Here is a 15,575-nt window from a genome sequence, read left to right on the forward strand (position 1 = left end):
GAAATAATCCCTGAAACCAAGATTGGTCTTTCTTTGATGTAACCACTTATTCTCATGAGTATACTCTTAATTGTATCTCTTAAATGTTTTAACGTGTGTTTAATCTGTCAATTTGAATGTGCCATAACAATAAAATCATTTAAATTACTCTGGTTCTATTACATGTTTTGTAATGACTTGGTTGAATATGCTTATGGTTTTTCTCACTGTCAACATTATCACAGCCAAAACCACTTCAAAATATACAATGATGTATAATCAATCACAATGACACTGTGAAAGCTTTCAGCAAGAGCTAAAGTGCTTTCTTACTTACGATGTAATTACATTTTAACAGGGAAAATGGGACTAGGGAAATTATAACATATCAAAAGGAATTACAGCTTGTTCGTTGGTTATTGCTATGGAAACTCCAAGGAGTGTCTAACTTCCTTTACTTGCAACTGGCAACAGCCCCATTTCTTCTATTCAATGCACAAAGTTCCCAAAGTAGAGCTAACTCAATTACTGTAACGAAACAGGAGACGCAAGTGCAAAATGTGAGGTTCTCAAATCGTATTTTCTCAAAGAGGCAATAAACTACGAGGGCGATATAACAGTTCCACAGCATCCAACAACATGCATCACCCTCCAATAAATTGGATGAACGAATGTGAAAAAAATCATTTCTAGAGCTGAGAAAAAAAATACCTTTGGAGGATTTTGGAGTCTGAGGGACTGTTCGATACAGGGGTGGAATTGCTGTTGCTCGCATAATTGTATCAACGGACTTGAAGGTGTATGTGAGCAATTTGGGCAACATCGCACTCGACACCATCCAAACACAACATGATCTGATACAGCTCAAATAGCACATAATAAGTATGAATCGTATCATCCCAGTGGCAACTTCTGTGAGTGTTGGTGGAATAGGAATGAGTTCAGGACGGTGTATGGAAATAACTTTGACATGCAAAGAAATTATTTTTTTGTTGTTGTGAACCTCGAAAATGTTACAATTACAGTTCTCAACGTGACTTTTCCAAATTCCACCTGTCTGTGAGTGTCAGGTTGTCTCATTGGCTGGGAAAACACTGGAAACTCACGACAGAGTAGTCACCTGTGCCTTGTGGAGAGAAAGTACCTAAGATTCCTAAAAATGTCCACTGGGACCAGCGATATTCTTAGCGACAGCTCGTCTACTACTTGGCGCTGACCTACTTCTTCCTTTACCGTGAAATATTGGTCCTGCCAGTTGGAGAGCTGTTACCGGTGTCTCTGCCCCTCCAATGTGGTTTACTTTTAAAGGCCCTGCCTCCAACCAAAAGCCCATTTTCCAACTGGTGCGAGCCCGGGTCCCGTGCCACCAAGAATAATGGCCATGGTCACGGTCGGTCAGAAAAGCGTACCGTATCCATCTGCCGTGCTGTGGTCATTGGTGTGGATATAACATCTAGAAAATTGTGCTACATGGTTTCCTGTGATACATATTTATTTCTGCATGTGTTGGGTATACATAAGAAGGACAGTATGTCCTGTAAAATGTGTACGGGTGGTATAATCCACACACAATACCACGTGCCAAATTTGTTTATCTGGACACGAATGTGCCACTCGGGGGCACAGAAGTAGAGAGCTGCAGTAGATACCCGGGTTGTATCCCAAATGGAACCCTATTCCCTATGTAGGGCAGTATTTCTCACTAGGGCACATAGAAAGTAGTGCACTATGTAGGTGAAAGGGTGCTATTTGGGACGCAATCCCAGTGAACCCCATGGAGAGAGGCTGTCCATTACTGACAATGGCCATTTATGTTTAAGGGCACTTCAAGTTCCATTGTAATTTTCTCCCCTTTGAAGACAATGCTTTTTTCCTTTGAGTAATCACCTGGGGCTTGTGTTAGTGTGGTGGGGGGTGGGTTCTTGGGAACATTGGTGGTTATTTATAACATGTAACCACAACTGTTCATGTCACCTTTTTCTTTACAGAAAGAACACAGAAAGACATGATGTTTAATGTAGCCTGCTGCACTACAGTTAATTACCATATTGGATAGTGAGTCACATTTGCTTGACTGTAGGAAATGTGCCACTTACGTGTCAGGACCCGGTGAGAGAAACAGTCACTAATAGTTGGCAGAACCCAGAAGATGAGAAAGACTCAGCAGTACTAGAGATAATGATTTAATAAAAGGACAAGATCCTCAGGCAAAGAACATAAATCCACCACGTCCAAAATAAAGCCAAGAGGCACAAAATGGATATCCTCCAAATTACAAAGAAACTCCACAAAGTGGTAAAAACAGCAGGGAAAAACAAACCTCAAAAGACTACTCAAAAATACACAAGAACTAAACCAGAGAACCTCTGGAAAATCCAATAAGAGAACTATATGATTTCACACAAAAAGGCTGGGGCTGGGTGCTAACATACAAACACTGAGCAAAGAACTGAGGAACACACAGGGTTTAAATACTAACAAGGGAACGACACACAGGTGCAAACAATAAAAGAGCAAGGAAAAAACAAAAGGTTCAAAAAAGGTGCAATGGGGACATCTAGTGACAAAAACCAGAACAGTCCTGGCCAAAACCTGACAGAATCCCCCTCCTAGGAACGGCTCCTGACGTTCCTACCAGCCTTCTCAGGGTGGAGGGCCCTGAACTGACGAATGAGGTCAGGGTCCAGTATGTCCTTGGCAGGAACCCAGGAGCGCTCCTCGGGACCGTAGCCTTCCCAGTCCACCAGATACTGCCAGGACCGCTGCACCCGGCGGGAATCCAGTATCCGGTGGACGGTATAAGCCGACTGGCCTCCGATGACACGGGGCGGAGGGGGAGGTCTGCCTGCCGGGATAAGGGGAGAAAAAACAACAGGTTTTAATAAAGAAATGTGAAATGTTGGATTGATCTTAAAGGATCTGGGAGGCGAAAAGTAACGGGATTGACTCTCCTGGCAATCTTAAAGGGACCGATGAATCTCTGGGACAGCTTGCGAGACTCCACCCGTAGCGGTAAGTCTTTTGTTGAAAGCCATACTCTCTGGCCGGGGTACAGGGTAGGACCGGGACGGCGACGTCTGTTGGCTTGTCGCTGGTACTGCTGTGAAGCACGCAGAAGATTAAGACGGGCCTTCTTCCACGTAAGCCGACAGCGTCTGATGAACCTCAAGGCTGAAGGCACTCTGACTTCTGCCTCCTGGTCCGGGAACAATAGCGGAGCATAGCCAAACTGACACTCGTGCAGGGACATACCAGTGGAGGAGGAGCACAAGGTGTTGTGCGCGTACTCGGCCCAAACAATGAAGGATGACCATGTGGATGGGTTGTTGGAGACCATACATCTGAGGGTGGTTTCCAGCTCTTGATTCATCCTCTCAGTTTGGCCGTTGGACTCCGGGTGGTACCCTGAAGAAAGACTGGCCGTAGCCCCTATGAGTTGGCAGAAGGCCTTCCAAAACCTAGAGGCGAACTGTGGACCTCTGTCGGAAACCATATCTTGCGGAATGCCAAAGACTCGGAACACATGGTTAATCACTAACTCAGCCGTTTCCTTGGCAGAAGGTAATTTGGTCAAGGGAACAAACCTGGCCGCCTTAGAAAACCTGTCGAGGATGACTAGGATAGTAGTATTACCATGGGACGGAGGAAGGCCAGTAATAAAGTCCAACGAGATATGGGACCAGGGTCGGTGGGGAATAGATAAAGGGTGAAGGAGTCCTTGAGGGCGGAGGTGAGAAGATTTGCCCTGGCAGCACACGGAACAGGCCTTGATGAAAGTGGCAACGTCTTCTTTTATGGTGGGCCACCAGAACTTACGCTGGATGAACTCCAAGGTGCGACCTACGCCCGGGTGACAGGTGAGGCGAGAGGAGTGCCCCCACAGAAGGACTTGGGACCTTGCTGCCTTGGGAACAAACAACCGATTGGCAGGACCTCCTCCAGGACCCGGTTCGATGGCTTGAGCTTGTTTCACGGTATCCTCCACTTGCCACGAGATCGGAGCCACGATCTTAGCGGCAGGAAGGACAGTCATGTCAGTATCTTCTCGAATGGCAGGAGAGTAGATTCGTGACAAGGCGTCCGGTTTGAGATTCTTCGACCCGGGTCTATAGGTGAGGATAAACTGGAATCGGCTGAAGAAAAGAGACCATCGAGCTTGTCTGGAGTTCAACCGCTTCGCCTGCTGGATATACTCCAGATTTTTGTGGTCCGTAAGCACTTGAAATGGTTGAGAAGCCCCCTCGAGCCAGTGTCTCCATTCCTTCAATGCCATCTTAACCGCTAGGAGTTCACGATCCCCCACATCGTAATTCCTCTCGGCCGGGGTAAGCCGGTGAGAGAAGAAGGCGCAAGGATGAAGCCTCTTGTCTTCACCCCTCTGAGACAGGACAGCTCCAACACCAACCTCTGATGCGTCTACCTCCACCACAAAAGGTTCATCCGCCGTCGGTAGTGTCAGGATGGGAGCAGAGAGGATGCGCTGCTTGAGTCCTTGGAAGGCCGTCTCAGCTTCTCTTCCCCACAGAAACCTTGTGTTGCCACCCTTGGTTACAGCTGAGAGAGGGGCTGCCACCGAGCTGAAGTTCTTGATGAACTTGCGGTAAAAGTTGGTGAAGCCCAGGAAACGCTGAACTTCCTTAACGGACTTGGGGGTGGGCCAATCCGCTACCGCCCCTACCTTCTTGTGGTCCATCTGGATCCGACCGGGTTCCACTACAAATCCCAGGAATTGTACTCTAGAGGAATGGAATTCACACTTTTCCGGCTTAACGTACAAATGGCTGTCTAGGAGGCGTTTGAGCACTTGTCTGACATGCTTAGTGTGTTCTTGAAGGGAGCTCGAAAAGATGAGGATGTCATCCAAGTAAACAAACACGAAAATGTTAAGCATATCCCTAAGCACATCGTTTATGAGCGCTTGGAACACAGCCGGGGCGTTGGTCAGGCCGAAGGGCATCACCAAGTATTCATAGTGACCAGTAGGCGTGTTGAAAGCGGTCTTCCACTCGTCACCGGGTTTGATCCGCACAAGATGGTATGCGTTCCGTAGGTCAAGCTTAGTGAAGACCACTGCTTCCTGGAGCAGCTCAAAGGCTGTGGCCATAAGGGGTAGCGGGTAGCGGTTACGGACGGTTATGGCATTAAGTCCCCGGTAGTCGATGCAAGGACGTAATCCACCGTCTTTTTTGGCCACAAAGAAAAACCCTGCTCCTGCCGGCGAGGTGGACGGACGCATGAGGCCTGCTGCCAGAGCGTCCTTGATGTAGGTATCCATAGCAGCTCGTTCGGGAGGAGATAGGGAAAAGATCCGACCCCTGGGGGGGCAGGTGCCCGGAAACAGGTCGATGGGGCAATCGTAAGGTCTATGGGGTGGTAGTTTGGTGGCCCTCTGTTTGCTAAATACCGGTTTGAGGTCATGGTAACACTCGGGAACTCGGGACAGGTCGATGGATTCTAGAGACTCGGGAGGGGAACTCGGGGAACTTGGGAAGATACAAGTGGCTTGGCACATAGGACCCCACTGCTTGATAGTGCCCACAGACCAGTCGATGTGAGGGTTATGGCTGTGAAGCCAGGGGTATCCAAGGACGAGAGGGAACTCGGAACACGAGGTCAGATGAAAGTTCATCACTTCCTGGTGTTGGGAAACTGAAAGTCGCAAGGGGGTAGTGACACGAGTGACAAGTCCAGATCCCAAAGGGCTTCCATCCAACGTAGTAACCCTTATGGGGTCTCTTAGAGGTTCAGAGGGAACGCCATTCTCCTTCGCCCAGACACCATCCATGAAGTTACCTGCGGCTCCAGAGTCTACCAAGGCTTGAAGGGGAAGCTCGTGGTTGTCCCAGGAAAGGGTAACTGGAATGAGCAGGCGGGAGTTGGATGGATGGGAGGAGGTTATGTTTCCCGTTACAGTCCTCCCAGGCCTGCACGGGAGAGTGCATTTTCCCTGGAGCCCGGGACACGTGGAGAGGAAATGGCCCGGTTTGCCGCAATATAGACAGCATCGCTCCCTCATCCGGCGGTCTCTCTCAGCCTGGGAGATGCGTCCAACCTGCATGGGTTCCGGTGGAGTCAGCGAGGATAAAGGTGGAGACTCGGAGCTGGGACCGATAGGAGCTAGGGTGAGAGATCTACGGTTGAGCTCTCTCTCTCTCAGACGCTGGTATATGCGTGAAGCCAAGTTGATCAGGGACTCGAGGTTGTCCGGTGGTTCCCGAGTGGCCAATTCATCTTGGATGGTGTCGGAAAGACCCTTCAAAAAGCACACTGTGAGCGCCTCGTCGTTCCAGCCACTCGCTGCTGCCACCGTGCAGAACTGGATGGCATAGTCCGTCACGCTGCGCTGACCTTGGCGGAGAGTCAGGAGCTGTTTGGCTGAGTCAGGACCGCTGGTGGGATCTTGAAACACTCGCTTGAATTCTTCAGCAAAGGTAGAGTAGCTGGCACAGCAGGGACTTTGGGCATCCCACACAGCAGTAGCCCAGGCTAGGGCTTTTTCCGACAGCAGGGTGATGATATATGCTATCTTGGACCGGTCGGTGGGAAACGACAAGGGTTGCAGCTCGAAGGAGAGAGAACATTGGGTGAAAAAACCCTTACAAACACTCGGATCACCTGAGAACCATTGGGGAGGCGGCAGATGAGGTTCAGCCAGGAGGTTAACTGCCACGGGCACTTGAATCTGATGAACTGGAGCAGAAGCGGTTGCAGGGGAAAGTTGATCAGAAATCTGCTTTATGGAAGTCATCATCTCCGACAGAAGTTGAGAATGTCCAGCCGGTAAGGCCTCTTGCTGAACCAGAGCAGCTTCATGACGTTGGACAGTCCCCTCGTGGTGGGACAGCATGGGAAAAAAGTCCTGGGTACCGGCTGCCTCTGGGTTCATTATAATGGCTCAGTGTTTCTGTCAGGACCCGGTGAGAGAAACAGTCACTAATAGTTGGCAGAACCCAGAAGAAGAGGCAGACCCAGCAGTACTCGAGATAATGATTTAATGAAAGGACAAGATCTTCAGGCAAAGAATATAAATCCACCACGCCAAGAGGCACAAAATGGATATCTGTCACGATCGTCTTTTGGAGAGAGAGAGGACCAAGGCGCGGCGTGTGAAAAATACATCTTCTCTTTATTAGAAGAAGGAAAAACGAGACAAAACAACAAACAGACGACCGTGAAGATACATAAACAGAAATGGTGCTGACACTGACCACTACACACTGACATAGACAATTCCCCACAAACAGCTAAAGCCTATGGTTGCCTTAAATATGGCTCCCAATCAGAGACAACAATAACCAGCTGTCTCTAATTGAGACCCAATTCAGGCAACCATAGACTTTCCTAGAACCTACACTCAACCATAGACACAGCTAGACATATTCACTCAACACAAACCCATACACTACACCCAACACCCCCTTTACCATATAACCACCCAAAACCGACAAAACACAAACATTCCCCATGTCACACCCTGACCTAACTAAAATAATAAAGAAAACAAAGAATACTAAGGCCAGGGCGTGACAATATCCTCCAAAATACAAAGAAACTCCACAAAGTGGTAAAAACAGCAGGGAAAAACAAACCTCAAAAGAATACTCAAAAATACACAAGAACTAAACCAGAGAACCTCTGGAAAATCCAATAAGAGAACTATATGATTTCACACAAAAAGGCTGGGGCTAGGTGCTAACATACAAACACTGAGCATAGAACTGAGGAACACACAGGGTTTAAATACTAACAAGGGAACGACACACAGGTGCAAACAATAAAAGAGCAAGGAAAAAAACAAAAGGTTCAAAAATGTGCAATGGGGACATCTAGTGACAAAAACCAGAACAGTCCTGGCCAAAACCTGACATTACGTTTGAATAAAAAAATCCCTTCACATGTATGTTTTTGAACAAAAGAAATAGGCCTACCTGCATCATTTCTGAGACTCGTGGATGTTCAATTACCACAGCTTTTTTTCGTGTGCAAAGAACAGCGTGACCAAACTTTGCAAGTCCATTTTGGTAAACACTGACTTTACCAGAAGGCAGGGCTTTGCAAAGGCTTTGTTTTTCTTAATTGACAGATTGGCTTGAAATGCATTACGATGGGTCCGTCGTTGGAACATACACAAGTGAACAAGTCCATCTGTTGATGAGCATCAAGCAGAATCGATGATATACAGCCACATATTGTACTTGGGTATTATCAAACATTGTGTAGGTGTGTGTGCGGGCTGGTGCCAACAAGCCAATATGGCGATCCCATTATTATTTTGTTGTGATTAAGTGTAAAAGTATTCATATGGATTAAAGGTGTTCATTCAAATATTCAAAGTTACTACACTACAGAAATCAACTTGCTCATTTGTAAATTGTACATTGAGTATATAAAACATTAAAAACACCTTGATCTGTTTCACCTGTCCCTGTGATTGTCTCCACCCCCTCCAGGTGTCGCTTATTTTCCCCAGTGTATTTATCCCTGTGTTTCCTGTCTCTCTGTGCCAGTTCGTCTTGTATGTTTAGACAACCAGCGGTTTTCCCCCCGTACTCCTTTTCTATTCTCTTTTGCTAGTTTTGACCACTGCCTGACTCTGGATTACTTTCCCGCCTGCCTGATCATCCTGCCTGCCCTGACCTTGAATCTGCCTGCCCTTCGGTACCTATTGGACTCTGTACTGGTTTTGAACCTTTTTTGCCTGTACATGACCATTCTCTTGCCTACCCCTTTTTGGATTAGTAAACATTGTGAGACTCCAATCATCTGCCTCCTGTGTCTGCATCTGGGTTTCGCCTTGTGCCTCGACACACCTGCTCTTTCCATGACAGACTGAGCAGGTGACTTCAGGTGAAAGCTATGATCCCTTATTGATGTAATTTGTTAAATCCACTTCAATCGGTGTAGATGTTGAGGAGGAGACAGATTCAAGACGGATTGTTAAGCCTTGAGACAATTGAGACATCGATTGTGTACGTGTGCCATTCAGAGGGTGAATGGGTAAGACAAAATATTTATTAAGTGGCTTTGAACGGGGTGTGGCAGTAGGTGCCAGGCGGCCCGGTTTGTGTCAAGACCTGCAAAACTAACAGCGTTACATAGTGTTTCCATTACTTTCATCCAAATGGATTATGTCCAACCATAGAGAGAAACCATATGGAAGAAAGTGATGGTAGCACTTTGGTATGGTAACGTGGTGATGGTAGCATTGTTATACATTGTACTTTAGCAATTGTATAATAATGAAGTTGAGTTATTGTTATTACACGGGCAGTATAAGCTGCAGTCTGTTTTCTTCTTGTGCTATTACAAAAAACACTCAACTCCTTTACTATGTTTTTGACTTTAGGCCCCCTCTTCATTAGGTGTAGTTAATGCAGTTAATAAGCAGTACCTTATTAATAAGATGGTGTAACTACTTTAAATCACAGTGTTGCTAGACAGGAATAAGAACAGCACTGTTGGGACTCATAAAACGAGTGTACAAGTAAAAATTGGGATAGAAATTAGTCATCAGAATCTTCCCTTTTTCATTTTAATGACCACGTGAGTCAGTGATCAGACCAAGATTCCCAGACACCAGAAATCTTACAAATGTATCGTCTGACCCACAAATGTGTTATTTTTAAAAAAGTTTTAGATGGGATGGAAACAGTAAAAAGTAATGAAAAGATGCTCTGGAAATGCAAATGGGGGAATCAAATTAGCCCAATTTACTCTGCCATAGATTTCCTCAGAAGCACACCCAAAACCAGTGTCTACAGTAGGTCCAAATATTCTTATAGCGTAGTTCTTTCCCTAGTCTCCTTTCCAACTTGGCCCAATGGGTCTGGACTAAACAGGTGCCAGCAGTGACGTGGAAACACGCGGTGCATCTAAAAAGTGGCCTCCTCTCCTCTCCATTTTCTGCACTGACCTCAACACACAGGACAGGTCAGAGTAACGTTGTGGTGGCCACCAGGACTGTGCTTTTGTCCTTCAAGTTATTTCACGTCAGTGCAGATGAAGGAAAGGAGATGAGGAGAGGAAGCCACTTTAGACTATTGAGATGCACCCCTGTATACAATCTCTTCCTCTCACCTATCAGTCTACCTAGTCACAAGGGGACTTTAAAAAAAAAAAAGATGTTTTCAAGGGTTATACTGTTGTAATAGGAATTAGATTAGGAGTGTTTGTAACGTGTTCAGACATTTGATTGAGCTATTTAATGTCATTCATATAGGGGGAATTAGATATAGAACATGTGTTGCCCGGCATTGCATCTCCTTTGCAAAAACAGAACTGAAACTCTATTGGCGTCTCTAATGCCTTAAGCTGTTAATGAATGTGTTACGTGGTTCATAAGCTCAGCCTGAAGCGTTACCTAAATATATGTTTCTCTCAGCATGGCTTCCCTTACTTTGAATGTCCACTCTTATATCTTGAGCTTATATTTCATGGTGTGTGGGTGTTTCTTTTGCAAAGAGGTAATGTAGATGGACACAGACACATATGCATACACACACACACATCCAAATCCTCAGTGTTCCACTCATGAGTGTAAAATTGCATCTGGCACCCAAAGGCACTTAGACCGCGGACACGCCGCTTCCCACAGTTCTTTGCATTTCCCGCCGTCACGTGATAAAAAAGGTTGCGACATTTTTCTGGCATTTTCTCTGCTTGTGTACTTGGCATGAGATGCGTACTCTTGCTCTACTGTGGGAGGTAGACTATCTGTTTTCTTCAACTCCAAATCAAATCAGACTATAACACTTTCATCCTGGAGATAAACTTCACAGAATTAAATGAAAGTTGAATTAAATGTACTCCACAGCTCACCAAACAATTCTCAAATCCTGGTGGGAGAACAAACAAGTCTTATTCAGTTTTAAATCATCATCCATTTTGTTTAAAAAAAAACGTACTTAATTTATGTACCTAATTTATGTACCTAATTTGTACCTAAAATGTACCTAATTTAAGCAACATATAACAATTATTAATTGATTGGCTTGCTGAGTTAAATATGAGGGGTCTATTTATATTGTTAACTGCGTGTATATGTGAATTACCGATTGTATACATTAAATCTGTCTCGTTAGGACTCGAGGGACAGTGCCTGCATCAGCCTCCAGACACATGCTTCCTGATGCTCGCTAGTCCAAACTCTCAGCCATCCACTTGCCCTAGCTTACTTCAAAGCAGCGGGAGAGGAAAGAGGCCACACATTAGCATACATTTACATACCTGCAGATGCACCCTAATTTGTGGCAGCTGATGGTTTAAATACTTCTCATTGGGAGAGAGATGCATGGGCGTAATTTCCACTTGGGACTAAACCTGGGTTCAAGTACTATTTGACATCTCTCAAATACTTGGAGCATTTGCCCTAGTCAGCCTGGAGTGCCAGGTGGGTGGGGTTTGCAGCATTGTGACTATTCTACTGGTCCATTAAGCCAGACAAGCTCAGTTAAGCACATATAAAGTGTCACCTCCTGATCTGTTTTACCTCTCTTGTGCTTGTCTCCACCCGCCCACCAGGTGTCTCCTATTTTCCCCATTATCCCCTGTGTATTTATACCTGTTTTTCTGTTTCTGTTGCCAGTTCGAATTGTTTTGTCAGGTCTTCCCAGCATGTTTCCCGTTTCTCCTATTCTCGAGTTTTTGTTTTCTAGTCTACCCGGTTCGGACCGTTCTGCCTGTCCTGACCCTGAGCCTGCCTGCCATCCTGTACCTGCCTGACTCTGATCTGGTTTACGAACCTCTGATTGCCCTCGACCTGCCTTTTGCCTGCCCCTTAGTGATAATAACTATTCCTCCACCTCCTGTGTCTGCATCTGATTTCTATCCTGAGTCGTGATAATAAAGCATGTGAAATGACTTCAAATATTATTTAAATCCAGGTCGGCAAGGGAGTAGGGACGCACACACATACATTGTAAAGTTAAATGTTTCTCCCAAACACATTTCTCAAGTGATGTCATCATGTATTGCCCAATTAGATAGTGTAGAAATGTATGAAATGAGCTTTGAATGGCAATTTGGTAAAAGAGCTTTGAATAGCAATGCAGGAAGCCCCCCAGAACCATTGTCTGATGTTGCTCCCCCACATTTTCAATGCAAGTTTTATAGGAATGCTAATCTAAGGGCCTTTTAGATCACAATGAAAAAGGTTACATGGGCATGGAAGTCCTAGATCAGCCCTTTCAAGTTGAAGGGAGTAGAACAGAATGGGGCGTTCTGTCTTTTCATTCTAAAGTACATGTAAGATGAATGCTATGTTTCAATTCCCTCTCTAATCTCCAGACGTCAAAGAGCTAATGGAGCTCATCATGAACCCATGACTGTTCCAGTAACTCACACATTGTCTTTGCCCATAAGGCGCTACCCACTCTGTTATTTCCGTCTTTGAGCTTGTAACTGAAAGTCAACAGGAATCCGAAAGGAGTGTGTAAAACCTGACATTTTTTCACACAAAACAAAATCGGGGTACTTTCGTTGTCTTGTCCCTTGCGTCCGGGCTCGGAAATCAATTTCAATCTCCATAAAATGTGGGTGTGTTTAGCGGTAAACCGATTAGTGTTTGATGTTTCAGTATCTGTCCTTAGACCTATATACATCCCCTCTAGATTTAAAAATATGTGTGTGTGTGTGTGTGTGTGTGTGTGTGTGTGTGTGTGTGTGTGTGTGAAGCACTGTGCGGATACAGTCTTTGGGTATTCGCTAACTCATGTGTTCCAGGTTATTATGTTACTGACACCATTTAAAGTCGTTGTAGGCCATAAACAGGTTTACGTTACCAATTTTTCACAGATCCCAAATTATTTTGACAAGGAGTCTTCAATGTGTCCACACTACATGATTTCAAAAAAAATGTTACGGTCGCTTTACCTTTCAAAAGACCAGCCTGCTACCAAAGACACAATAGGTGTCAGAATAAATAAAGTCAAGATACAAGGATTTCAAATACAGTATGAACATTTTGTCGGGCATTTCTGGAACACGTATCAGGAACAATGAAATATCAAACAATTTATACAAATGTCAGAAGACTGTGGACACAATACTCACACCATCAATCAATTACACAACGTAAGACATCGCCCTGCATAATTCAGTCAGCTTTGATAACTTTAACCAGTCTGTTAATTTTTTATCTTCAACTCCTTGGCCTTCTGGTTGTCAAAAAGCGTTCTGTATGTACCAGGTCTTCCCCTTGGGAAGTGCTTTGGACTCTCATCTGAAAAAGTGTGTGTATATACAGTGTGAGACTCTGAGCACACAACCAGGTCAGAAGGACTGTTCCGGTGTTCTGGAGCCAGGCGGGTAATTGTCCGGAGGGTGACATCCTTCTTCTTCATGCTTCAGTGAGTTTTGCCTGCCTACGCTTGTTCCGCAGCTGCACAGGTCATCTGAAAACTCTTGCACGGTGCATGGGACCCTTCGTTTCCATCCGTTTCCTCGCAGTCTGCACAGGTTACTTTCATGGATGCGGACGGCCCTTGACACTACGAGGTTTTAATGTGTTTAGATTGCCTTCGTGAAGATGAGAGGTGCGAGAGCCTCATTCTACTAAGATCCATCAGCTGTTGTGGGAAAAAAAGTCACGAGCATGTCATAACGGAGTTATAAGCGGTTATACACTCTTACAAAAAAGGGTTATAAAAGGGTTCTTTGGCAGTCCCCATAGGAGAATCCTTTTTGTTTTTAGGCAGGACCCTTTTGGGTTCCATGTAGAACCCTCTGTGGAAATGTTTCTACATGGAACCCCGGGAAGGTTTATACCTGCAACCAAAAGGGTTCTACCTGGAACCAAAGGGTTCTGCTATGGGGACAATCCGAAGAACCCTTTTAGGTTCTAGATGGCACATTTTTTTCTAAGAGTGTATATACAATATCAATCCTTGACTTACTTCTGCCAGGACAGGGGGTAGTATCGGGGTACTCACCGCTGGGACTCCAGGTAGAAGTTGCCATTTGGTACAAATCTAGAATCGGCTGACCCTCCCCAAATCCTAACCTTCCAGGGGCAACTTCACCTTACTCCCCACTGGGTCAGACAGCAAAGGACGAAAGCATGTCGGAGCAAGAACACAACACATAAAAGTACCAGGGAGCACAGAAGTTAGAGGTCGAGTTTTCTTTTGAAAATCCGGATAAAAAAGATCATATAACACAACTATCTAAAAGCCTTAATATTTTAAAGTTTCATTACTTGAATTTGCAACATTAAAAAAATCAGTCATTTTGTTACAAGATAGTGGGGCTCCTTTTAATGTTTTATTTTGTAGCAAATCAGAAATTTTATTTGGTTTATCAAGTTCTGATGTTTTAAAATGTATCAAATAATCTGAGCTTGAATAAAATGATTGCACTTCAAGGACTGTGCCGGAAGCAATTAATTTTTTTGGGGGGGTGGTCGATAGAACCATAAATAAGATACTTTGAGATGACAGTACAGTCACTGTTAAAGGTGACATCATGTATGCCTAGACATTGCATTGTACTGTAATTAAACAGTTGATCACACTGCAGTATAAATAGCTGGGGACTGCGTCCAAGATGCTTGACCATTGTTTTCGACATCATTTACTAATGCTCACATACACCGATTCATGGACCGTCTATATCTGGGTTGCATTCGGTTTACACGGCCCAAATTCTCATTTGCACTAGCTTTCAGTGCGCACAGGCAGCAGGGCAAGCAGGTGACGACGTCATCAAGTCATCCAAAAACATGACAGACATTAGATTCGTATAGAATTGAAATTTCTTCGGCCGCGAGTGATGAAAAAGAAATCGGCCATAGCAACAATTCTTTCAATGATTCAATGGATGTTTTATGTACAAAGGTGATGAATAAAGTTTCTTATTAAGAGCTCTGAAATATGATTTCTCTATGTGGCCATCTATGGAAATTGTCTTTCTGGGACGGGCGTCAGATAAACTCAAGTACCGAAGCAAGGCTGTAGGAGCAGTTGAAACCGTGGTAATGGATTGGAAGTTTTTTTTTAAATGTATGTCTCACCAATGGGTTTTGAGGGTTTATGAATTATTGATAGCTTCCTTGTGAATTCAATGCTTTATAGTGCAAATTAGTGCATTTTTAATATGACACCACATTCTCATGATCTCATAGTCATAGGCTATAGTCCAAGTGTTAATGTCTTACAAAAATGTACATAGAAGTACAAATACATATGACTTGACAATAATAAATACAGTTAATTGTTCATGCTTACACTTTTACTGTGTTCTCCCTCATAAGGTAGTATTTTCACCCTGAACACTCAATCCAAAATGGCCGCCAAATTCTGTCACCAAGGTCCGGAGAATTATCCTGCACCTTTCCGTCACCCCTGCCTCCCTCCCAGACTATCTCCTAATCCACTCAATTCTTTCCTCAGCTCACCTCTCCTAACCCACCACATAATCATTACTCATTTCTACCCACCCCTCTTATGCAATGTATATTGAATTAAAGCCCGTCTTCAAGCCTCTCCCTCCCACTCCCTCAACCCCTAAAGACCCTCATTTAGGAGCCTGCTGAGTCATTGATTGGATTGTGAAGGGGTCTCAGAGCAAATCAGACTATACCAACCCGTTATCAAATGGCC

Source organism: Salvelinus fontinalis, chromosome 40 (genome assembly GCF_029448725.1).
Source record: "Salvelinus fontinalis isolate EN_2023a chromosome 40, ASM2944872v1, whole genome shotgun sequence".
NCBI lineage: Eukaryota > Metazoa > Chordata > Actinopteri > Salmoniformes > Salmonidae > Salvelinus > Salvelinus fontinalis.